At 45.4% G+C, this 26,423-nt stretch overlaps 1 protein-coding gene across 1 annotated transcript in view; it reads left to right on the top strand.

Moving 5' to 3' along the window:
• The window catches only part of LOC119456229 (isatin hydrolase), a 343,203-nt gene that overhangs the window by 63,287 nt on the left and 253,493 nt on the right, over positions 1-26,423 (top strand). Inside the window, exon 4 of the mRNA XM_049669614.1 lies at positions 18,474-18,561. The gene's annotated coding sequence lies outside the window, so the exon portion shown is untranslated. The remainder of the gene's footprint in view (positions 1-18,473; positions 18,562-26,423) is intronic.

Raw genomic sequence — 26,423 nt, 5'->3', positions numbered from 1 at the left:
ATGAGCCGTTTTCGGACCATGCAGCCCAAAGTACATATATAGGGCAGATGACCTTACTTGATTTAATTTGGTCAATGCAGATCAGCATAACAGGATAAGGAGTCGCTACCGAAAGCTTGATCTATGAGGGGAACAAAATGGAGACCACCGTGTGCTTGCAGAGGTGCAGCTATTTTTTTCAAGGTATTGAACCGAAACGTTTTTGAATTCGGTTCGGATTCAGGCTTTTGCATATATTTAAGTTCAGTTCAGGTTCAGCGCCGGAGCAAAATTATATTGGCTCGAACCGCTTTCAATCGGTTCATACAGGATCATAACGGTGCGAAATTAAGGAGGAATAAACGTTTTGGAAAAACCCGTTTTCCAGCCCCACTCGCAAATTTATTTGAACGAAAAACAGTTTATTTTTACCATTACGTGAAGGGACCGATGTATACAGCCACCCAAATCTTTAACTAGCGTGCGTGAGCGGCGACTTGCTGTGCGCCAGCTCCTTAAATTAGGAACAAACTAACAAATCACTATACTATCTTCACGAGCTTCGTGAGCATTAGTTAACCTCGACCGTTTCGCAAGTTCGTTCCATCGTAACACACTGGAAAGCACAAAAACGCATTTACATAAGCTAGCTAAAGATTTGGCCGACTATACGAGGTCTGTATCAAAACTCAATTCCGTGAGTCAGCAAAAACAAAAAAGTGGGAGAATCACACACAGACTGTCACATTTAAAAAAAACAGTTCATGGCAGCAGCGGCAGTGGTAGCAAGAGCAGAAAAGATAAGGAACCAAGAAAATAAACTTCCAAACATACATACAAACAAACAAACAAACAAACAAACAAACAATTTGCAGTCTCGTTGTCATTAGTACAAAACGTCATGATTTCGACTAATAAATCCTGTAGTAGGATTTAGTAGCAGCTCAACATTACGAGCGCGCCTTAATGCGCGCTCCAAGAGCTGCAGTGCAGTGAACGCCCCTTTTTTCATTTTTATATTTAGTGGCCGCTGAGAAAGTGGTACATATTGTTATTGATAAAGCGATAGAGAGTTGTTTTTTTTTTTTTCTTCAAGAATGTTTGTTTCCTCCTCCCCTAGTCGCACTTCAATCGCTGCTCACATAACCGCCCTTGCTGATCTCACTGAAAACTGGCTCTGGACCGCATTGTGCCGGAACTTCGCTACCCATTTCATTCGACCTTGCTCAGGCCGGCAACAGCACTGTTTACACTTAACACCCAGATGGCCACTCAGTTCAGTTCCTGTTCGGTTCACCGCCCTGATTTCAGTGCATGAGATGGCACCGCTTCCAGCCAGGGTCTCATGGAAATATTCGCAGTAGCACTTTGAGTGTAAATGACTCACCGATATTCGCGAAAGCGGTTTTCCGGCGTAGCACAGCTCGAACACAATGAAGTGTCGAGTTAGGCAGCATTGATTTGTGCCTGAAAAAAAAAATCAAGCAGACGAACAACGCTGATAAAAATTGCCTATCTGTAAACTGATAGCTTACTATTCGCAGTGCACACAGTAATCCAAGCAAGACATCTTTTTAGATATTATATACTAAACATTACACTAGGGGTTATACTAGGTGTTATACTAGGCGTTATACTGGATAGCCTATAATCTGAACTGCAATACAGCACAGCACTTGGCACTATAAACAGTGTTTCCGATTGTAGGTTGCTCCCCGGAACACACCGTGCAATGTTGCCAACTTATTTAAAAACTGCTTCTTAAAATTAATCACCTCTCGTTTAAGGTTTCCAATCTGATAACAATCCTATTAGAGCGGTCCTAATTTGCGCCAGGTCACAAATTTTGTTCCAACAAGCAATATACATTTTGAATATAAAACTATTTTTAAAGCCGCACTCAAGCTGGGCCGCCATGACCTCAGTGTGAATGAAGATCCGAGCGAGTGACCCGTAGTAAACAATCAATTTTTCAGTAAGCATTTCTCGTGCTGAGCGAGGAAACGAACATTTATCAAGTCTGTGGCAATTAGAGAGTAATATGAGTGATTAAACACGCCGGAGGGCAACGCGTTTCGGTTTCCACTCGGCAGCATCGTTCCCTCTGAGTGGATAACGTTTCCGTATGGAACCCGAAATGTCCTTTGTGAACCTTTTATCCGCACCTTTAAAGTACGCTTTTATATTATTATTATTATTATTATTATTATTATTATTATTATTATTATTATTATTATTATTATTATTATTATTATTATTATTATTATTATTATTATTATTATTATTATTATTATTATTATTATTATTATTATTATTATTATTATTATTATTATTATTATTATTATTATTATCTGAATATGGCGTAACATAGTGGAGTTTTTGAGACAACAATGTGTCATGTCATGTAAACGCGGAGTTCGGATATGCTCAGCTGTGGTTATGACTTTGAAAAGTGACTAGTCTGTGTACCCTTCCACCGGCGGAAGGCCACAAACAAATCGGAGGCGTCGGAGCTGCCGTCCGTACCGGCCATCTCGGAGGCGAGGCTATCGGCCAGGGACTCGTTCGAGGAGTCGAATTCCCGGCCGCAGCCGCGCAGAAGCCACTCCGGGAACTGGTCGAACACGCACACGATCCTGCGCGAGGAGCACGCTGAAATCAGATGCTTTGGAGAAGACGCGGTATAGCAAAGCTTTAAACGGAACTGGCGCTTTCGAATGTGCTCGCGCGAGAGCGCGCACAAACTGTTAAGCGGCATGATAAAGAAAGCAGAACAAAAACGAACAGGAAGGTTTAGGCGCGAACTATCTGATGAAGGATAAGAAAGATAAGAATTTGGTGTCGGATTGAATTCTGGGGTTTTACGTGCCAGAACCATGATTTGATTATGAGACACGCCGCAGTCGGAGACTCCGGATTAATTTTGACCACCAGGGGATCTTTAGCGTGCCCCCAATGCACGGTACACGGGGGCGTTCTTGCATTTCGCCCCGTCGAAATGCGGCCGCCGTAGCCGGGATTTGATCTCGCGACCTCGTGCTTAGCATTGCAACACCCTATCCGCAGCAGGTTAGGATTGCGTGCCAAAGAAAAAGATAAGATAGCCTCACTAGGTCGGAAAGGAAAGAAAAGGATCAGAATAAACGGCAGTAAGCAACAATATACTGGGTACCTATTGCACCTACATAGCCCCATGCAGTGATAACTTCGGTCTGTCAGTGCTTTCTTGAAATGTCACAGCGCACAAGGAGATATCGAATGCAGGAACATGAGCATTCGATGGTGTTACGGCCGGAATGTCTAAGTAGACGCAATGAAAAAAAAGCGTATTTTCCGGACTACAGATATCTGCAACTGATAATGATGCTAAAAATCAAATATGAAAATTTTCTGACCGTTCAACCTCGATGAAGTTCGGGGCCCTGTAGACAGTACCGTGCTTCAGCGTGCTCAGCTTGCTGAAAAGTATATATATATATAGATATTTAGTGCGTAGTTCTAAGCTTTGCTGGAGCGCTCCACCAGTCACGGATGCTGATAACTAGAAATACGCTTTAAACACATCTGTCACACTATGTATATCAAGCCTTAGGCACCGTCTCGCGTCCAATACTTTCGTGCCAACGCGTCGGGCATAATCCCAAAACCATCACCTTTATTTCTTTCAGATAATACATCTGTATAGATTACCCTCTCTTTCTTCCGGGAATTCTGCAGGCCTGCTGTATAGTTGGCGTTAGCTAAAAAGTAGCGATATTTTTTATGGTACTATAGCTTATTCTCGCCATTTTCTTTACTCTTATGACCGAAAAACAGCTCAAATACTGCGATGCTGCTTTCAAGCGTATTTCACGGTACATGTACTATCGACCAAAAAAGTTTACGGGCCACGGTTTCTCAGAAAACGATAAATATCTGAGCATCTTTTAAAAGTATCCAGTAAAACCGCTCATCGCAATGTTGTTCGCATATACCAGTAGAGGCTATAAGTGGGGATACCGGGGCGCCTTTTGAGGCTGCGGAGATATTCAGCTTTTTGTCAGATCCTTTGGTCCGTAAACTTTTTGGTCGATATATATTACCTACGCATGAAGAGAGAGTGCGGGTTGTGAGCTTAAGTAGTTAGCATTTTTGTGTGTGCTTTAACCAGCCAGGTTATTCAACACAACAATGAGCTCGACGTAATAGACGATCAATCCGCAAGGACCACATCGGTATTTGGCGTAACGTGAAGAACTTGTGCGTGAAGTTCATGCATTCGAAGTTAGCCGTACTTTTATGACACTCTTAATCGCGTTCCTCTTAAGTTTATGCTATAAGTGAAAACGTCTTGCAGAATGCTTTCCGCTTGCTTAAAGGAAACGGCGTTCCACATAAATTCACTAAATATAAGGAGTGGCGTTCCATATAGTTGCACTTTCGTTTTTTCTTTAGCAATTCACAGAAATTAAATGAAACTACGTTGTAGTGAAATAGCCACTGTTGTCCGAATCTGTGTTCCACACACCTGTGCCTATTATCTGGAACATTCTTTCGCGCGCTGTACTGGAACCATCTTTACGGGAGATCGTACCACGTACTTAAACAAAGAAGGTCCCTTTGTAGCGGAATTTAAGTAGAACGAGAATAACAGTGACATACGTCGGCACACGGCCACGAAGGGAAGCTATATGTTGAATAAGCGGTCCGTTTCTTCGCATAGTACAACCAACTCACAAGCAGCACTGAATGGCGGAGGCGATGGTGCCGACCTGCTGCTCGGTGAAGTCTCCAGTGACGGGCACCACTTTGAGAACGGTCCGCCTGAGCAGGGAGGTCACCCGAAAGACCTCGCTGTGGCGACTATGAGCTAGCCATTTGGAACGGTGCTGTCTCCTGCGTCACCCAGACAGAAGAGTTGTGGGGGCGTGGGTGCATACATTTGTAACGGTAACCCGCGAAGCCACTGCGCAGAGGGTCATCGTTAAGGGCCATCTGGCCCTATACGTGAAGGTATAGGGTCATTGTTAATGGAGCACATGAGCGTAGAATACGCTCAAGTTTTTCGCTCTGGAAGGGTAACAATAGCCCGGTTTTTCAGTAGACTGCCTGTTCTTGGTGGCGGCGGCGCATTTCTACACATCTGAGCAGTGCATTGACATGTGTCGCATAAGCTGGCACTTGCAGCTAGACCGTCAGCGGAATAGGAGCCTCACATTGGCGTGTTTCTTTTACCATTTGACCGTATACCGTATACGAGCGAGACAAGAAATAGTCGTGTAAATAAAACAATTGTATTTTCAATTGTTTGTGGCAAGCGGATACGACATCACGAAACATGGTGCCTTAGGCTCCGACGTGAAACCTCGATGACTTGGCTTGACACATACTTGCGACTCCCCTATCCGAGAGACATTGACGTTTGCATTCTCTTTACACATGGCGTTCCGTATTGCAGACAACTATTATTACATCCTGTGAACAGATCAACGGGTGTGACAAAGGCACTGTTCACTTGAGATTACATACCGAGAAAGCGTTTCCTTATGTGCATCTGTGAGTGAAAAGTAGTATTATTTTAGGGTAAACTTGACTTGATTCCCAATGTGGAGTGGAAGTTCACCTGGAGCGCGGTGCTTACTTCCAGAGTGCTTGCTACGTTGTTCTAATCTGGTGAGCTATAAAAAAATTTATTGGCTCCAATGACACTCATACAATCTTATGAAGTTATTTTTGGCGGGGCATATGGTAAACCAAAAAAATGAAGCTATGTTTTAAATGTGTTTTGCGCGTCTGGCGGAAATGTTGAATGCATTCTGCTTTTTAATGCACGGTAACGACAAATCCATCACTCATCAAAATCAGCGAACAAAGCCACTCTTAATTGCCGGCACCGGTAGTGGGTTTGACAAAGAACCAGTGCGAATTGTAGCTCTGTGTGATAAAGTATGACTCAGAGTATTTCTAAGGGTCCGGGCGAACACTCGTGTCAAAGGCAGCGACGCACTCCTTGCGAATACAACTGCACAAAATGTTTAGACTTCTAATCGTCCTTTCTTTTTTTATGAGAAACTTATTTCACTCCGTTCTCTGTGCGTGCATTGTGCTCAGTCAGTTTTCTTCCTTTTATTTCATTTCTTCCCCGTCGTGGTTAAGAGGCTCTAAATCATCGTATCCGCATGTGGAGTGGAAGTTCACCTGGAGCGCGGTGCTGACTTCCAGAGTGCTTGCTACGTTGTTCTAATCTGGTGAGCCATACAAAAAATTTATTGGCTCCAATGACACTCATACAATCTTATGAAGTTATTTTTGGCGGGGTGTATGGTAAGCTAAAAAATCACCGTGGAAGTATGCACGGGAGTGGTCATTTATAGGTCGGCGTAAAGTATATAAAAAAGATGAAAGCTTAAGCAAGTATGCGGCGCCGCCAGAAAAAGACTTCCAAAGAAGCTTGCGCTGACGCAGATTCATTAACGAATGATTAAGAGCTTACGCGTTATATACTGAATTTTCCAATGATGCAAGCTATTCTCATAAAGGCTGTGGCTCTACACAGCTCACCCGTGCGGCAGAAGAGCGAGGAACGTGAGCGGTGCATCCTGGTTGCACAGGTCCAGTAGTCGGCCAGGAAACATCTCGATGGGCTGCGAGGCATGTATGTGGATCTCGCACTAATGGCAATGCATGCGCCATCGACACAGGATCGACATTCGTTCCCTGACGTCGAGTTTCTCGCATATCTACCTCGGTGATCTCAGTATGTGCATGCATGGAAGGCGAGCGTACGACAGTGCTGTTCTATCCTATCTTAGCTGCTTAAAAAGCAGTCTCACAACACCATAATGGGCATTTACACGCGACAGCAAGGTGGTTTAAATGCCCTGGTATCAAGGCCAGCCATTTAGGAGCGCGATCATGTGAACGCACGTGTCTCCACGTTGTACGCCCGTCTGCGTAGACAACGTCACCTGGTCGCACACGAGCGCAGCCTATAACCAAAGCATGGCATAGACACTTTCACATCGATGTCACATTATGTGGAAACAATAAGTGCGGAGGTAATGCTAGAAGGACTTCAAGTGATGGCCTCAACTTATGGTGCAGACCTTCAAAAGGTGTCCGCATCCTCTCGCAAAAGCGCAAATGAAAGTCTACCCTCGCGCACCTCGTGATCAATAGGTATAGGTATGCACGCACTTCGCCCTGCCTGTCGACGCGTTTTTCTGCCACGTATGTAGTATAATGTTTTTCCCAACAGGCAGCTACAATTCAAAAGTCGTTTATAAGTTGTCCCTTTTTTTTATTTCAGGCAAAAGTTGACTATACTCTTGGTGTTACCTCGTAATCCACCACTTTCCAGTCCCTGATATAGCACCATTTGCAGCATCGGAGAATGGGCATAGACGAAAATTCGGAGAATGCATGCTGTGGGCAGAATTCACTGTGCATTGAATTAACGCCTTACCACACTTAGAAAAGATGTGTTTACAGTTATCTATTCTGAATTGATGTAATATCAGTAAATTAATGAGAGCTAATGAGCTTTCTGCTCTCTAGCTCAGGCATAAAAAACCACTTAGCACCGGGATTGTCCATCGCAACTACCTAGCTGCCGGAACTACTGCTGAGTAACGAAGCGAGCAAGCCATCAATGCCTGTTCTGCAGGCGTATAGCTCACCCGCTTGACGAACGGTTTACTCTTGATGATGACTTGGGGAGGCTCTGCAAATAATGTAAATCAAATAGTGACAGATTTTAAACGCCGGCCAAACGTGATACCAACAAATGGGTACATAGCCTATATTGGCGCCCCGCCGAAATATTATATGGCAAACGATAACTACTTTAGTAATTAAGCATAAATTTATCGCCTTCAATCTGATGGAAGCACAATTAGCAGGTTTCTAAAAAGAAATTATTGCGTGCAAAGCTATTCGTTTCTTTTTGTGGTCGCAATCTAAATGATGCCGACCTGCAAAATGAATTTGGACCTGCAAAAAGGACCTGCAAAAAGTTTTCCCGGTATCTGAGAGGCCTCAAAATAAATAGCTCACGTATAACTCTCATCGAGTGCACACTAAAGCGCTATAATATTCGTACAATGGTTACAAAGCAAAGTAACACAAAGTTGTATTACACTGCAATTCAACACAGGAAAAGTAATGCATACGGGCCTGCTACGCACTCATCTTGGCATTGTGAAATGACCAACCTTGTCCAGCTTCTCACGTATGTAAAAGCCCATGCATGCCCTGTGTAGTGCGCTAACATCTGAACATTAAATGCTAGAAGGAGCATAACTAACGCTAAAACTGTACGACCAGGATTTTCACTGCTCAATTCCAGCTGCACAATTTGATGCTAGTTGTGGCGAACAACTTTCACAAGACACTGAATCGCAACAAGACGAATACTTGTGTTCGCCGCACTGTAAGCTTTATTTATGCTTTTGAAGTGTCATCACCAGCACATGGGCTGTGGCATGTTGGCAGAATTCGTTTCAATAACAAAACATGCAGAAAGAAGTTTCCTAAAGCAATACAACCACTTGACAGATGTTGTTAACACGGAGATTGCAACCTCCTGATGAGTGTCTCATCATTCTTGCCATGGCACTGATGGACTGGAGCTACAGATGTTAACTCCTTGTGTGTAATATACTCGTATATAATGAGTGGCATAGAGATCCCTTAGGATGCACGCAGTTAAAGTTTGTTTTTTAGCGAAGGTAATGATAACAAAAAATTTAAACAGATTATTTCTACAGTGAAGGAGTGTAAAAGAAGAGCTCAGCGGCGAAATTAAACGTAAAAAGACGACGAAGCGCTTCGAAATTTGCGCGTACGAAATCTGAAAATTTGAAGAAATAAGCAATGAATCCTGTTTCTTCGTAAGGTTGTGACTAAATAAAAATCAGGCCCCTTGGTTCATCTCATTCTTCTCGCTCACGTCTAATCAGTGGCACAAAAAGAAGGCACGAGAAGACTTCAACGATGTCACAACGACTGGCTTTGCAGTGCTAACAAACAGCTTTTCTTTTTCGACATGTATTCGTTCATTAAATTGCTACAGATCCATACAATTATGTGCCTACCGCCAGGAAGCGACCATGTTGTTGACCACTGTCCGTCGCTGATCTCCGACGGAGCGTAGTCAAGAGAACGCGATCCACGTCTCCCGAGTTCACATTGAACTGCCGTACTGCAGTCCACTTCTTTTTCGTTATTTTTTGAAACCACCCGTTTGTTCTCGTCGTCTTCGTCGGAGCTGCCTTGTAGCTGCGGCGCTGGCGAGCTCTGGCCAACCCGCCGTGGACTCCCGTCGAGCAGTGGGTACGACTCGGCGAATTGCGCCCATGACGCGCTCGACCCTGGTCGGCTTGAGCTCGACCCTCGTCGGCCACCGTAAACTGTCATGAGCGTAAACACCAGCACCAAGCCCATCAGCACGCAGGAGCAGGCTATGTAGATGACCACCTGAGAATGATTACGCAATATGACATTGGCGTTCCACTTGGCCTAGAATCCATTAGGTTCAACTAGGCTGTGGAGATGAACTAAGTACTATTTCTTCCTACAACCGCAAGGTGAACAACGGCGAATTGCGGTCAAAGAACACCAAGTTATCGCCTAACATTCGCCAGGATGCCTTCCACTAAAAATCATCCTTGCTTCAACTTTGTCCTACTAGGCACGTACTGACACCTTCAAACACAGTACTCTACCCAGCACCAATGAATGCTAGAGGACATTGAACGGTTCTATTCATCGGGCTCCATTACGAGACTTTTTGAATGCAGTTGATAGATTTGTGATCGCTGCGTCAAAGACGTACTTTACTGTAACACCCGGCTGCAAGAAACAGACATGAATTTCTCGTTTAGGCGTTCTGAGCTTCTTTTTTTTTTTTCCAAGTCTAACGCATCGTTCATTGCCTACTCATAGCGCTGAATAAAGCTAACCTAAAGTATATATTTCTTTTAAAGAACTTCACGAGAACCACATCAAAGTTAATTTAGCTGAAACTTCGCCGCTCCCACCAGCGGCAAATTGTTTTTTTCGTACTTTCATTTCCCCTTACCTTGTCATTTCTACATGTCAACTGAACAAGTAATTTTCTTTATGGTTCCCTTGGCTTCATTGTGTGTTGACTCCATGCAACTATACTTGCCTCTTGCAGTTTTAGCGTTGTTGAGGTAAAACACAAGTTGCACTACATGATCCTAATTCGCGTTATCTTGTTAAGCCAGTTTTCATGAAGATCAACAAGCCACGCACCTGGTTGGTGCGAAAAAATTCGTGAAGAAGGTCTACGCCGCGCGTCTCGGCTGGCCGATCGGTGGCGATGGCGACGACTTTGTCCTGGGAATGGTGGTCACCACCGATTACTACCTGTAAAGAATTGCCCGAATGTCAGCTCCTTCTGTTGGTGCGATAATCTCGCCTGCGTGGGCGATCAGCGCTTGAAAAACCAGCGAGACTCCGATGTAGACAAGTGCGTGTATACAGTAGGAGCGACAAACTGTGTAGCCTGTAGCAATGTAATATATGACGTTATATCATGTTTTTTCTCCTTTAGATAAACAATTCCCAGTCAAAGCACTTTTTCTCAATCAATATATAAGTACTACTAAAATGACTTTTGCTTTCCTTAGCACGCTATCTTTCTGCCAAAACGAGTGCTCACCTGTGTGGTTCATTGTGTAATTGTCAGGCATGTATAGCTTTTCTTAGACATAACCAATATTAGCCTGTATCTTCGTTTTATCTTTTGTTCCCGAAGCTGTTCCGAATGCCTTGTACGTTACAAATTCCTAGGATGTTAGAAATACACGAATTGCTCTCTAAAGAGAGGAGGCAAGACGAATGTTGTGAAAGACTTTTCGCATGCTTCTCCTTGGTTTTAAAGGTATTCAGATAAAGATTTAAAGGCAGACGTCTCCTACAAAGACATGCCTTCTTCGACGAAACGTTAAAGATAGGAAAGCTTCTCCAGCCAAGTTCCTATACAGAAAGCCTCGCTACGTTGAGAGCGTCGCTGGAAACATTTTCGCCTCTCGAGATCCAAAGTCAAAGTACAGTTAATAGCATTTATTATAAGTGCTGCCCGCAAATGGCCATCTCGACCGCAATGTTCTCGTTATAGTAAGCCTGATCAACATAGTTAGTAGTCGCCACGTAGCGGTATGGAGCAAATTTTGGTTTAAAAACTAATAGAAGATAGCCCACCCTGCTATATTTGGGCCAGCGGTGACTGGGAAGCGGGACCACGTGGTCGCTCGCATTGCGGCCTTCCTCCACGAATAGTCTGTCGTGGTTTCGCTGCTGCGATTCTCGGTCTACTGAGAGACCGTGGCTCACGTTATGCGGAGAATCTGGCTGCCGCCTTGTGGACAATGACACTTGAAATGGCTGGACAAGAGGAGGCGTAACGGCAGAGCCCAAGGCTGCCAGTGAGATCAGCACAAACGACGATACTGGTGAGATCATCCTGCTCGACGGGGACAAACCCTGTGGCAACGGTGATGCAATTCGGTGGCGACTGGAAACAGTGTCGTGACCTCTACAGCATCGACGGTCTCGCGCGAGGTGGTGGTGGTAATGATGATTATGATGATGATGATAAGACTTCAACAGGGCACGTACCCGCATTGGGGAATGAGTCAATAAGCAGGTTGGTGAGGAAACATGCCAGAAAAAAATAACTACAAGTGACAATAACAGCATCCTTCGTGCTATGCATGTACCGTGTGCCAGAGCTAACGTTAGCCAAGATATGCAAAGAAAAAATATATTAAGAAATCGCGGTGCAAAAATACGATCATAAGACTTACGGTGTTCGGTTGTCAGATGTCTGAAGATCGAAAACCGCAGGTTTTAATACTGTGTCTTGCACCGTTATTTCTAAATCTATTTTTTCTTTGAATAACTTGCATGGCTAACGTTAGCTGTGGCACCCTCTATACCTCCAGGATGTCGGTGGCGACGAAGACGAAAAAAGACGCATTTTGGAGAAATCGCACGCCTCGGGGTTAAGAAGAAGATGAGAGTGAGAAGTATCAATGTCATTTTCAGGCGTCTCTTCCCTTTATCATATTTTATTATGTTGTAATTTATTTTTACGGCATTGTCACAGTCACTTTGCACAGACAACCCGATTCCTGACAGATCTTTGACATTGAATGTGTGCCACTAATCCCATGGTATATACAGGGTGTCCCAGCTATCGCTCAGCACGATTTAAAAAAAGAGGAACGGCGTTACGCGAAGCAAACCTAGTGCGCATTGTTTTTAGTACAGTGGAGTAGCAGCCAGTAATTTTTTCGTTACTTAGATTTAATTAGTTAATTGTAATTATTATCTAACTCGAGAAGTACTGTCCTAATTACCAAAGTGTTAATGAGAAAATTGTAGAGTAGCATGAAAAACTCCCGATACAGCTTTCTGTTGCTGAATACGTGCTACATAAATGTGTTTTTCCGAGTCTTACAGGAGCCTGCGAATACACGCAGAATTGCCGCGTGACTGGTCGCTCGAGGCACTTTGCATGTATTCGTGGGCTTCTTTCACGCTCGGAAAAACGCTTTTATGTAGCACGTGCTGAGCAACAGAAAGCTATATCGAAAGTTTTTCATGCTGCTCTCCAATTTTCTCATTGACACTCTGACAATTAGGACAGTACTTCTCGAATGAGATAAATAATTACAATTAGCTGATTAAGTCTCAGTAACGAAAAAATTACTGGCGGCTACTCCACTGCACTGGAAACAATACGCACTAGGTTTGCTTCGCGTAACGCCGTTCCTCTTTTTTTAAATCGTGATGCGTGATAGCTAGGGCAACCTTTATATATATATATATATATATATATATATATATATATATATATATATACCATGGGTGCACAACAGGTATTGCGTGGTACAAAGTAAATTACTTTTGCCACTTGCCCAGACATGGTTTGCTCTTTACTCTCACCCACCTTAATGACGCGTCATCACAACGAAGTCTGTGTCGTCGCCACAAGTACTGCACTGTAGAGCTTGATCTGGCGTAATTACTCCATAGTTGCATGAATTGTGCGTACATATACCTAATATCAGTTTTAAAGGGGCTCTCTGTGACCCTTCAACTGCCAGTGGTGTGATTGAACTTTGCCTTTATGTATCTGACCCCTAGAATGTAACCTCAGTCTTACAGCTCACATTTCTGTATATAAAGACCATGATCACAGATGCTTAAGCGTGTCAGTGTAGTCACGAGGCGACCCCCTTCGCAACGAGGCGACCCCTTCGGCCGTGCCACACATAGCTAACCGTTAGCGAGTCACTGCCACATGCGAAAGATACGTATATACTCGTATGAATGGTTAGTTTTGTCCAAGACAGCAGACAGCTAAGATATCGGGATGCGATGCTATGCGCACCTAATTTCAGAAATTCTTATCTCAGTATTTCTTACAGGCGACAGCCAGTGTACGCGCCAAGTTAGACGGTAAAATAATTACCCATGCACTTCTTGTGGATTTTGTCATTGTTTTATTGTTTTGTTTTCGTCTTCGTCTGCAGATTTTGTATATTGTTGATATTTTGGCATCGTAAAACGCCATAAGGCGCATACAGCAGGTGCAATCGTTCCTTAATTTGTGTATTGTTTGTATTTTTGCAAGTCGATACTTACCTGAGGCGCGGTGTATACCAATCGGTGTAGCGTTCTAAGCACTGACTGGTAACGTCTGCGTTCTCATAATTTTCGTTTAGTGCTCCCATCTTCCCTTTCCGTTTCTAGGGTTCCAGTTTTTTTAGTTATATCCCCTGGGTGTGCTCTTTAAACTGAGCAAGCTGACATCTGTCCCGTAGTGATGTTCTTCGCTGGGTTATGGTGCTGCATTTTTAAGTAGTAAGGTCAGTCAATAGTTCCCTTGAAGAGGCGAACGGGTAAATATTCCCAGTCGTTTTCTTGATCCGGTCACACAAATGTCATAGCGGGGAAGAAGCTGACACAGTCCACACACTCAAAATGGTTGATAGCGACGGCTGTCTTTATGGTCATGCAGTTAGTGGTGCTATTTATTTCACTATTTGTTACTTTGCTAGTACAAACGCTTGGTGGAAGAAGAGAAGCAGCGAGACTTGTCTACACAGAAATATTTATTTTGCTGTCAGTCAGTTAGGTATAGTCATCAGAATATTTAATGTATAGGTGTCTCTGTGTTCGAGGTGTATTGGTTGTTTAGGTTTAGATGTCACTGCAGTTTCTCTCGACTCGTTTTTCAACTGTTATGGCTTTTTAGGTGGATTGTGACCTCTCCTTCTCGGTTCTCTGTAAAGTTATTACTTTCGTTTTTGTTTATGCGAGATAAGGAAGTCAGCAATCAAGTGAGGTGCGATCACGGTCCATCTGTTTCTAATCACTGGATTCTTGGTCGTCGTTGTTTATTTGCAAAGAAACAATAAATGTGGTTACAATAGAATTTATAAAATGACGTTGTACCAAAACGCAGAACCTTCTACCACTGCTCTGGCTGTAATTTATCTCACGTAGAGGTATGCGATGTGCGAGTCCAAGCAAAATCGAATGGCTGCCAACTTGCTTCAAACCAATCCCGACAGAGAAAGTAGGTCGTTAACGGCGCCGCGTCAGCGTCGGTGTCCAGCTAAGACTGCAGCGCTGCAATGTTTTCGGTGATCCAGGGAACGTAGGTGGGGACCCTGGTGTAGAAACCGGGCACGATCGCGCATCCCAGGCCGAAAGACACGATGCCGACCAGAGTGTAGAGGCCGCCGTTGCGTTGCACAGCGGGACCCCCCGAGTCTCCCTGAAGACAAAGACAGGAACAGGGCTTTAAACATCCCCTTCAATAACGGCGTACACATACGTTTGCTTTTTTGCCAGTTCCGTATACAGTGGCGACGTGGAAAAGAGCCACGGACATTGAGCTTCATTTAAACCAAACACTTTTAGTATACTCAATGTGGCTACATTTCACGTCAATGGGCTGAGTATTGCTGGACGCAACAACTTTGCTGAAGGAATATTTGACTGGGTGCTTGGTGTGCTGCGTTCCGTCAGTAATGGCGAAAAAAATGGTTCTTGCTTTGTCGTAATGCCCACAGCCAGTAATTAACTTGTTAATGTGCTTTGAGCTTGTTACTTAACGCAACTGTGAAGCGGTAGTCAAACAAGGGATGTCGCTGGAGCCGACGATTCGACAAGTGTATACGTACTTGTCTTCGTCAGGGCAGCTACTAAGTTTCCTTTGTAATGGTTGCACCAACTGATTTCCTTAGGAGCGCTTATGTTAGAGGAAGCTGTGCGGAAGGAAACGCTGTTAAGTAAGGCAGTTGCTGCTCTGGCGAAGACAAGTATACTTGTGGAAACGTTTGCTCCAGTGACATTCCTGATCCGCCCATTGTTAAACTCTTCAAATTACCATCTACTTGCGAACCACTTTCTTGTTTCAACTTATCTAGCTGTATGATAAGCGGATATTTAAGCACGTTGTAATTGTGAAGGCTCACTAGAACAAGCACGAAGCATCACTCCGTTGCCTTTAATCTCTCTCAGTGGCATTTCCAGAGCTTCGGAATAAAATAACGTATACCCTTTGACACGTTTATCGAGGTGTCTATTGTAATTAGTGACTGTAGGGCAGATAAGGAGTGAAATCTCTAAGTTGACTGGTTCTGAAAACAGTTACCGTCCACTCGACTAACTGCGTCTTTTTAAACCAAAGCAGAACACTGATAGATGTGGATTTCTTAATCACATCATTCGGTTGATAGTGGTTGCGCACGTATACATCGTTTCGAGCTACGAAAACGCCAGCAATAGCTATCGCCTTAAAAATCCCACCTGACAGGAATCCCTTCCCGGCAAGCCGGCACAAAACATGGTGGTGGAGTTGTAGCTGCTCAGCCCGGATGCTGTGCAAACAAAGGTTCCCTGCACGGGCACGGACACCGTCATCAGCTTCGGCGAAGTGGGTCCACCTGGAACGCACGCGAAGATTCCACACTAAGCATTCTCGACCTCTTTGTTCTATCGTTTCTCAGTGGTGTCATTGCCTATAGCGCTTTCTTTCGTTCGTATACATAGTGCAAATCGTGTTCACTTTGATTCGTCCTCAGCTGTTGATAAAAACTCAGCTATTGGTAATAGCAAAACTATTTTCTGGGTGCAGCTATGGAAGGGACAACGTGCATACAACTTCTCTCCCAAACACGTGTATCGTCTAAATACAGACAACGTGAGCACGTGCAAAATGAACAAGTTGGGGTTTTGGTTTATTTTCTTTCTCTCTCGCTCGCTCGCTACTTTTTTTTTTTTTCTATAGGCAAGTGGCTCTTGTCACTTCCCAAGGTTTGGTTTTATTGCGATATCAATTATATGGACACTTAAACCGGATTTCTGCCGTCGCCGTCGCTGTGATTTTCCGTATAAAGTCCAAGGGCGATAAAATCGCCGCGCGCCGTCTGGGCGAGTGAAAGCGCGCGGGGGTCGCGCGCTATCACGGAGAGCGAACGCACGGCGGGAAGCAAACGCGACCGTCGCGCGACAGGCCGTGGGGGTATGGGAGGGAGGGAGGCGGGGTGACGCTGTGCTGCGGCACGAAATGCCTATCTTGCAACTCAATCTCCCACGCGAAAGCAAGAAAGCGGGAAGGCAACGCGGGAGGGAGGGGGGGGTAGCTTTTACTCTGCCAACAACAGCGCTTGTACTTCGCATGGCTGTGGCGGTCGCCCGCACCGTCTCTTATCTCCACACGGCTCTGACCTTTGTATGCGCTGTGCATTCGCCGCTCAGTTTCCGGTGAAGCGATAGACCGCACGAACCTTCGCCCGCTGCGGCGGCTGCGCTTGCTGCCAGCGTTTTGACAGTCGTTGTCTGCGGTCATTCAGTGTGATCTATTCATGTTTGCTTGTGCGCGCTGACACCACGCTTGTTAATTCAGTTAGTAAGCGAATATGTCCAAGTTTATGCAGCCGATAAAACTACTATCCCTACTCTGAATAGCTCTCTACTAATTTGGTATCGCAATTGATGATTCGCCTTTCGGGCGAAACTGCGACATCTTTTTTTAGTTTATACGAGGCCTATGACATTAAAAACTATCTTCGGCACGACTTTCATTCTAACAAACGATACTTGATACACTCCTTTTAGAAAAACATAACGTTAGCCCGTTCATGCTGATAACCTGCAACGCTTTAAGGCAGCTCACCAATATGTGAGCAAGTCTTCAAAGTTCAAAGATTTTGAGAATAAGTAATCAGAACACCGGAGGGCCAACAGTGCGCGAGAGAGATGGGTGCTGCCTAACGAGCGAGTTGTTCTCTTTCGTGTTTCTGTGCATAAATTACGAACTGAAACATTTACCAGCTAAAGGACAATATATTGACCTAATCGACCCACCGTAACCCACGTAGTTCATGCAGAGCGACTCATTGTGACTTCGCCCGGATTCACTTCTCCTGGCTAACAGTAGTGAAACTATCGTCACTCATTTTTGTGAACGAGAAAGAAACGATAAAAATGAGATAAGTAGAGCTCGAATTGCTAACAGAAACACTGTAAAAGGAAGTGAACACCATCGATGAGATTAAAGTAAGGGCGAGCAGCTACGCACCCATTCGGGTCGATCCCCAGCCTGTGACGACGACTTGGCCCCTGATCCGGTAGTCTGCAGGAGGCAAACAGACCGCGCCGATGCGCCCCTCGCTTGCAGCCAGGTCAAAAGGGGTCTCGAGCTTGAGGAGTGCGATGTCGTTGTTCACATCGTTGTAGCCCTCGTACACGACTACCCGGGAGACCTGTTTTTGCGAAATTTATTTGTTCAGATTAGCGAAGGAAGAAGGGCTTGCGACAGGGCATCTCCTAGAAAGAAGCAGGAGCAACTGTGTAAGTCGCTCTCTTAGAGCACGATGGCGTAACGCCATTGATGCTGGGTGTGGCAGAAAAACAAAATGACAATGCGGCATCCTCACCCAGAACGAAGGCCCTGTACTTGGAACAATGTTTATCTCCGTCTTTCTTTCAGGGCACATGTCTTTCATGTTCGTATTCTTTCTGTCAATGCATTGATATGCTTTCGGCGGTAATGATTGCGGACAGTACTTACAAGCAAAACTGAGAGAGATCCCGTATTTATATGCATTATTTTATTGAGCAGATATTTGGCCAGCTGCATTGAATATGCTGTGATCACCACGAAAGTGACTGTATGCATATCGCTAACTTATGGTAGCCATTCGTCCCTGATTTGCTCAATTGGTCGGCCGTCTTTATTATGCTGTCATTTGAAGACTACATCCACGTCATTGGCAGAAAATAAAATTTTTATAAGTAGAAAAAAAAAGTTATTTTCGCTGTGAAAACATTCGCAAGGAGAAGTGAGAAGGAGGGTACGCTCGTACGTCAGACGCACCATTTTTTTTTTTTTTTCTGTAGTAAGAAGCGAGCCTGTTTGCCCATCGCCTAAAACGATGCCTTTTCTCAATCTGTGTTAACTTCAGGACTCACCGAGCGTCGCTGACTGTAACTTGGTGGGTTCCGCAAGTCCAGAAGCCCAGCTTGAACAGAAAGCGTTTCGGGAGACACTCTGTAAGTAAAAACGTACGATGATGACCATTGTTTTGCTTTTCATTCTCACAGAGAAATTACGCTGGAGACGTTAGCCAGCTCATATTATGTTGATCGTTCTAGTGCATAGGCACCTTACACCGGCCAAAGGGGCCGGTGTAAGGTGCCTACGCTTTCACTTATCACCCGTCGTCGCTGAGGTGATAGGGGAAATGTTTATCGCGTCCCGGCCTGCCGTATTGCTTCTTACGCTCGCTAGGCTGTGTGTTCTGGCGGTGCTGTCGAACCTTGGAAGCTGCAGCGCAATGTGTCTAAATATGCATGCGTGTGAACAAAGCAATGCATGTTTCTGTGTTTGCGCTTCAATAACACGAATGTATACGAACTAGCCCAGCTGTTCACCCTTCTGCATCTCACCGAAACGTTTGATATTTTCTGCATGTTTAGTTCATTAAGCGTACCTTTAGTGCGCCTTTGCCCTTGTTTCATGGCGAGGCAGGCTTATTGCTGCATACTGCGAAATAATATTTCGTTTTTCGACTGATATTTACGATGTTAACTGTTGCCTCGACAGTGTGCATACGACCAATCCACGTTTGCGCGGAAACGGCTCTAGTTGAACAGGTGAGACTCACAGAACAGTATACTGCACCGCTATAGTGTGCCCCAGAAATATTCTAGTAGAGTCTACCGCCGCCCTTACGAGTCAACGCAATGTCCTGCCGTGACGATGATGTCGGGAGTTATGACGCTGCCTCCACAAAAGTGAGAATTGTCGCTCTTCCTCTGGATGGATACCTGCGAACGGGAAGAACAACAATTGCGTGACTGAACAAAGAAGATCGCAATCAGCTTTAGAATAAACACAAGATTAGCCCTCGGTCTGCCTACGGAGTATTTCGCCGATAAAGCAGCCCGGACCTTTTTCCTTGAGCTCATGGTAAGGCCGCCGCACGTAATACGCTTGGACCATTTAGGGATATTCGATCTATTCCATAGACTGCATGCCATTTAAGTGACATTCTGCGCATGTTCGCATAGCAGCCGCTATCGCCCGTCGCGTAGAGTCTTTCTGAAGCTCTGGCTGATGACACGGCACGCGCGGCTGTACCGCCCTTTATGAGCACGCAGTGATAATCTCGTTAACCTTGCACGGAGTATATGCATGCTTCATGCACTGAGAAGGTTCGCTGCAACCAAGCCCATGCAAAGGACATGCCGTGTCTCTTTCAGCACTAGCACATCAGCTTCATGTGTATACGTCTATTAACATTATTCCAAGGGATGCAGAAAGCAGTGACAGAGCTGGCCGTGAGACTTGGTCGAACTAAAATTGCTTTTGCAACGTACAGTCGCTTTCAGTATAAGCTGTAACAGCGGTGTCCATGGTCCAAGGGGCTCGAAGGCTGAGCTGCAAGTCTGACACAGAAAAAAAAAATTGGTTTAATAAATAACAGTAATTGGAACTGCGTATAGTTCTGCAAATTTTCGCACGTCGGCGCCACCGTGCAGTCTTGAAGTCCCATGAACCATAGGCACCGGTGTTGCACAGTTGATATTTAACGCAACTGTACGTTCTCGCCTTGGTCCTGAGCATTGGTCTTGCTCCTGATGTGTGTCCTGCCCGTCTTGTGATCAATGCACAAGTTAACAACGCTAAGTGAGCGGGAATAAAAAGAGAAGAGAAACGCTGACAAAGAATTCGCCAGCTGTGCGAGCAGTATTTCTGCCATTACGTGGCTGTAGCCTGAACTAATGTTTACAGTGATACAAGTGCTACTATGCTGTGCCGTGATTATATGCGGTAACAGTGACCGACTGTGATTGCGTATCTGTGCTCCCTTTCTTTCTCTATCTCTACTTTCCTGTCACTTTACCTCCACCTCCCCCCTCTCTCTCTCCCCAGCGTAGGGTAGCAAACCGGACCTTCCCCTTTGGTTAACGTCCCTGCCTTTCCCATTTCTTTTGTCTCTTTTTCACGTGCGCTTCCACGTCTTTAGCAAAAGTACGTAGGGTTGGTTAAGTGATAATAATGATACATTTCACATAATTTAGGTGCTGGGAACAGCCATAATAGTGAACAACAGTGACTGGATTATTAAACGCCTTCTTTTCGAAGACGAACACCGCCCGAGTTACGTGGAGATAAGATTCACCGCAGCTGTACAGTCCTTCACTTTCGGAAACCAACATGGCTATTATCGTCTTCTTTTGTTTCTGAAATGTCATTTCATTGTCCACTCGCTTTTACTCGATAATAAGGCTGTACTAAGCCATGAGACTAAAAAAAAAAAAGAAATTCTGGGGTTTTGGGTGATACACCCACGATCTGATTGTGAGGCACGCCGTTGTGGGGGACTCCGGAATAACTTGGACCCCCTGGGGTTCTTTAACGGGCACCTAAATCTAGGTACACGGGCGTTTTTGCATTTCGCCCCCGTCGAAATGCAGCCGCCGCGGCACCCCGGGGATCGAAACCGCGACATCATGCATCGCGACAGCGCAGCGTCATAGCAAGTAGGCTACTCCGGAGTGGCGGGTGAGTATTTTCTTGCATATACCCTTCTTATTTCTCAAAGCTTTGAATGTGTACTTTACAGTTACCGCACAAATCAGTGCGGTAAATGATAAGTGGGTGCGTACGTTTTACTCACAGAAGCATTGCATTTCGTTACCGGTCGTCATGCGTTCCCTCATAACTGCAGAGACCAACAGAAGACAAATATTGTCTCACCTGCCATGGGTACTCGGCGTCTTTAGCCTGTGTGCCTCCCACGATTCTGTCGTCCTTGAACCGTCGCGAACCGGAGACGCCGCATTCGGGTTCACTGCCGCCAGCTTCAGGGATAGTTTTATTACTCATTAGCCAATATTTTCACTCAAGGTCTATTGAATAAACAATTCTTATCTTACAGGGACCAAGGATGATATGAAAGCACTTTTACTGCACCATTGTCCCCTAGTGCTTCACTCCATTACCGCTACGCTTTCACATTTCTGCGCACACATTAAATACGTGCAATAAGCGTTTAATGTCAAAATGTCATGTCGTTTTGTTCACTACCGTACTCATTCGCATAGTGCTCGCACTTTTTCTGGCGGGAAATTAATGAGAAGTTGCGGGTTGCGATAATTACGCGGATATGCTTTTTTTTTTCGATAGAGCGTTCTATAATTGCTAAATAGAAAAAAAAGGGGGGGTGGGGGACTAATGTCGCTGTAAATCGGGGTTCTCACGCCAGCCACTGTTAACTCAGACAAAATATTAATTCCAAACAGCGCTTGCCTTTGCAGTAAGAGCACAGGTTCTGCAAAAGCAGGAACTGCAATGTCCCTTTATTTCGGCCAGACACATGCTGAACCTTGAGTCACTAAACGAATTCAGTGACTTTGGCCCGCCCTGTTCAGCGTCTGTGTCAACACTGACGTCGAGACAAGCAGGCGACTGTCTCTGCAGCAATTTTCGAGGATGCGATAATTACTCGAGGGAAACTTTTTTATGGCCGATGGGGAAGGGAAGGGGGGGGGGGGGGGGGGGGCGAGTGCGTGCGAACATTATGCAAGTCAATACGCTACACTCTAGATAACGACGCTGGTGTACAGTGGTGTTCACTCGTAACGATACCGTAGATGAGAGCCGGTTTGATAGCGAATGTGCTTTTTGAACTATACACTGTATATTGGAGACGTATTCTAAAGAGACAACCAGCGGCATGCACAATTGTATACAACAAAACAACTTCCTTTTTTTTTTTTACCTTATCAGCATCATGATTGCACCATTTAGGTTAGGTTAGGTTCGCTAAGTAAGATTTGCTCTCTGTATCGCTATAAACCCAACACAGCTGCTATGCTGCGTGGCTTCGATTACGTGAACACATGTAGATATTAAAACAAGTGAGCGTCAACAATATTTTCTTTGTAACCTTTTTATTTCTGTCGCTCTTGCTCTTTTTTTTTTTTTTTTTCGTCTCTCACTTCTCTGTGCACCTTCTCCCGACTATTGGCGACGCTGGTCTTCATTCAAATAGAGACTAATGCGAACTGCGTAGCAAGCACTTCGCTATAGAACATGGTTTCGTCATCGTAGCCACGTCTACATTTTTCCATCTAGTAAAGCGCGCAAACGCTTTACGAGATGGAAAGCTATGCTGCCATTAGCGTGACAAACTGGCTTTCGAGAATGCTAGCTTTACAATTACGAATATGGTGTATGACCTAATTGTTTTTGATGTCCATGTTGTGACACTTGTCGCATATACTGTCTCCTTGGCAGCATGCTTCAAAGGAACTGGAAAACGCTAACACTCAGCGCCTCTGCGACAAGCAATCCGAAACATCGCAGATGCATGTAATGCTGGCCCATTCATGAACTGTTTGGAGAGATCGGAAACACCAACCCGTATTCCCCTGCGGACAGACAACCATGACAGTGAAAGCGGAGTCCTCCACTGATTACTTCAGATATTATAATTAAGCTATTGTATAGCCTACACTGTATACTCATTATTATGATCCATGATAGTCGTTTGAATCATTTCACTTGCGCGTAATGCGTAATGGGACCGGAGCACCAAAGGGAAAGGATGTATACAAAGGCAGGGATGTTAAATACAGGTAGTTCTGCTTGGCTACCCTACACTGTAGATACTGTACTATAGATTCCTCTTGGAGCACTGCCCAAGAACTTTGTTTTGATAGTGGACTATCGTCCAGTCTATCCAGCTCTGCGCACATTACTTGCATTTCGGCACTACAGCGGGGGGCAGACATAGCGAAGATGTGTGCCTGCCTTTCCACAGATGTATGTACAGCGCGTGGGGCTGTCGGTGTCGGCCATTTCAATGAGGAAGGTTGCCAGAAAGGTTTCCCAGGAATATGACACATGGAATGCCCGATTGCACTTAACATTGACCAGGATTTTTCCTAACCAAGAAACAAGTGCTGTTCCGTGAGTGCAAGGGCTATGGTGAGCGAATCCAAACAGTAGTCTCTGCCCTGCATGTCTTATAGGGCTATATCACGTACGCAACACCTTGAGAACAAAAGGAGCTCTGGCAACTCCTTTTGCGGGAGTAATTGTTGCCCGTCTGGCTACATTGTTGAGAGATACACTACAATGGAGTGCTGTTCACTCTTCCCATGCCCCACCTAACGTAATGCATAAGGAAGCAGGAACGGTTACTCCTGTAGAACCGAGTTGTCAGTGACCCTTAGTTCTGTAGGGTGCATGAAACGTAGCGCCATTTTGGCGGCCTTCCTTGTGGAACGCAGGTCTTTGCGAAACGTACTTTACAGAAGCACGTCATAATACGCTCAGTGACCACAGTCTTAAGACATTATCTTTAGACGCACCATTAAACATATGTATGGCTAATGATGAGCAAATTATAGGCGGCAATGTATTATTATCACATTTACTATTATAACAGGAAATAGGGGACCAGCAAGGTCGAAAGAGATCGCGAAAGTATTGCGGGAAGGTAAAGCGGAAGGAAGGAAAAAATAATAAATCAGGCGGGAAATATAGAATTGCGATAAAGGGGAATGAGGTGCGACAGGTGAGGAATGGAAGTGAGAAGACAAATTAAGAGAGTGGCGAATGATGGCCTGGATGAAAGAGGCCTGGAAACAGAGACGAGTTGGATATCGCCTACAAGGCGTTCTCACAAATTCCGAACTCTAATGTATACGCTGACAAGAGCCGCTGTATGGCAAGACGGCGCCAACTTCATTCAGAGCCCCAAATTGGGCTTTTTCAGCTGCAGTGAATTGATGCTTTGAGGGAGAATAGGTGCAAATGTCGATCATGTTTCATGTTTTCCTTATCTTACTTCTGACACTCTATCGCGCAAGGCCAGTTTAGCACTCACCACACGCAAGAGAGCTGGATGTCAGCGCTAGCAGAAAGCACAGGACGAACATGTCTTCTCGGTGAAAACGTTCCGCCGGGAAACGAAGTGCTTAGTGAGGCACGCAGCGCGAGTTATACCTTACCGCCGCTCAGGTCCATCGATTCTCGAGACGTATGGCCGCCCCGACATGAGACACGTGCACATGCGGGTCGCAGAGTTCCCGCAGGCGTTCGTGGGTCAAGGGGCGGAAACACGTGCGCGTCTTCCAAACGCTCTTGCGCGCCCGCTGTGCTCTATAGTTGTCTCGTCAAATCGATCGATTGATCAGTCAGTGGATTGGCTTTGCGAAATGGAGTGGCATTGCGGAAATGCGGGTACCATGTAATAACTTAGCAGTAATCCGAGTGCGACGCCGTGAAAAGGAAAATAAAGAATTGTGGGGTCTAATGTCCCGTAACTGCGCGATATAGGTACGAGGGGCACCATGTAAGGAAGGACTCTGGATCAATTTTGACCGCCTGTGTTCCTTAATATGAACTCAGAGCCCAGCACACGGGCCCGGTTAGGGTTAGGGTACCTCGATATGCCCCTCGTCCGCCGGAGTGAGGAAGACATCGAAGCACCCTAGGTCGGGACGACGAGGCGCGCCGAGTCTTCCACTAAGTGCCGCACTATGCGGATGCTTGTTGTGCCTTACAGAAACGCCCCTGTGTTCAAGACAGCTTGATCGCACGTGAGCTTGATTAGCCTCGTGCGCACTTGTCTAACTTTCCACAGTTTTATCATACAGAAGCGCCACCTTAACTTTTGTTTTATTGCGATATTTAACTGAGCCTTCAGCTAGTTTCCATGAAAGACAGCGCAGAGAGCCCTCAGCGCGCAATGCATGAGGGCAGTTCCACGACCTTATGCACAATCCATTCAGCGTGACAGCTCCACGTGCACGCGGGCAATGCGCAATGCCGTCCTCCCACCGTTTGCTGCCTCTGCCGCTGTGTCAAACTACGCGTGTAAGGTCGTGGCTGTACAGTTGCACCGCGCGTTTCTTGACTCAAGCGCGCTACATGACCAGAGGTAGGCCAATTTGGTCCAGCCTGTCCTTGCAGTAAAGATGGCAGGCGTGCTCCGATGAGTTACATCATCATCAGGGGCGTAGCCAGGGATGGGGGGGGGGGGGAGGTTCAACCCCCCCCCCCCCCTTTACGCACCTTTTGTTCTCGTCGCTTCGCGCTGACATAATTCATGAAACCAGTGCTACTATCACAATTTCATTCCTGGGCGCTTCCATTTGGGTTGGTAATTTACAGTGAATCATGTCTGCATATGGAAAAAACTGTCACGGTGTTTGTCAAGGCTTTTACATTCTGTGAAGTTTTGGGCGAGAATGTGGCGGCCGCATTCTGAAGCAACAAATGCGCAAGAAATGAAGCAACAAATGCGGCAGCCGCATTTTAGATGATGGTGAAAACGCTCGAGGCCCGTTTACTTAGATTTAGGTGCACGTTAAAGACCCCAGGTGGTTGAAATCTTTGGTATACATTTCCGCCGCTTCCCTTCAGGTGCCGGTTATGCCGCGCTCGCGCAGGATATAGTCTGCGCGAGAAACGTCTCTTGTTTGCGATAGCGCCCCTACGGAAGGCTGGTAATTACTGTTGTGTTGTTGAATCCCAAACCAGCAATTACGGAAGGCTGGTGTAGTTGCTGTTTTGTTGTGGAATCCCAAACCAGCAATGTACACACGAAGGGGTTGATGACAGCAGTGAAATTCCACCGACTCGCAACAGAATGCACGAAACAGACAGCCGACAAGCATGAATTACTGCTGTGCGCAGTACAGCGTAAGTAAACTCTTGTTGCAGGCGCTGACAGTTCTCGTCGGAGTTCACGCGTCCTGAGAAATCGATTATGTGCACTATGCACTGAAAAAGACCGTAGTTCATTCCTGCATCACTAGTACCCCAATCAGTCGAGATTCTGTGAGGTACAAGGCCGCTTCCTGTTTGCACCGGCGTAAGTGAAGCAGAAATG

This window comes from Dermacentor silvarum, chromosome 6 (assembly GCF_013339745.2).
Source record: "Dermacentor silvarum isolate Dsil-2018 chromosome 6, BIME_Dsil_1.4, whole genome shotgun sequence".
NCBI classification, from domain to species: domain Eukaryota; kingdom Metazoa; phylum Arthropoda; class Arachnida; order Ixodida; family Ixodidae; genus Dermacentor; species Dermacentor silvarum.
Note: the sequence above shows the minus strand (reverse complement) of the source record. Positions and strands in the feature narration are given on the sequence as shown.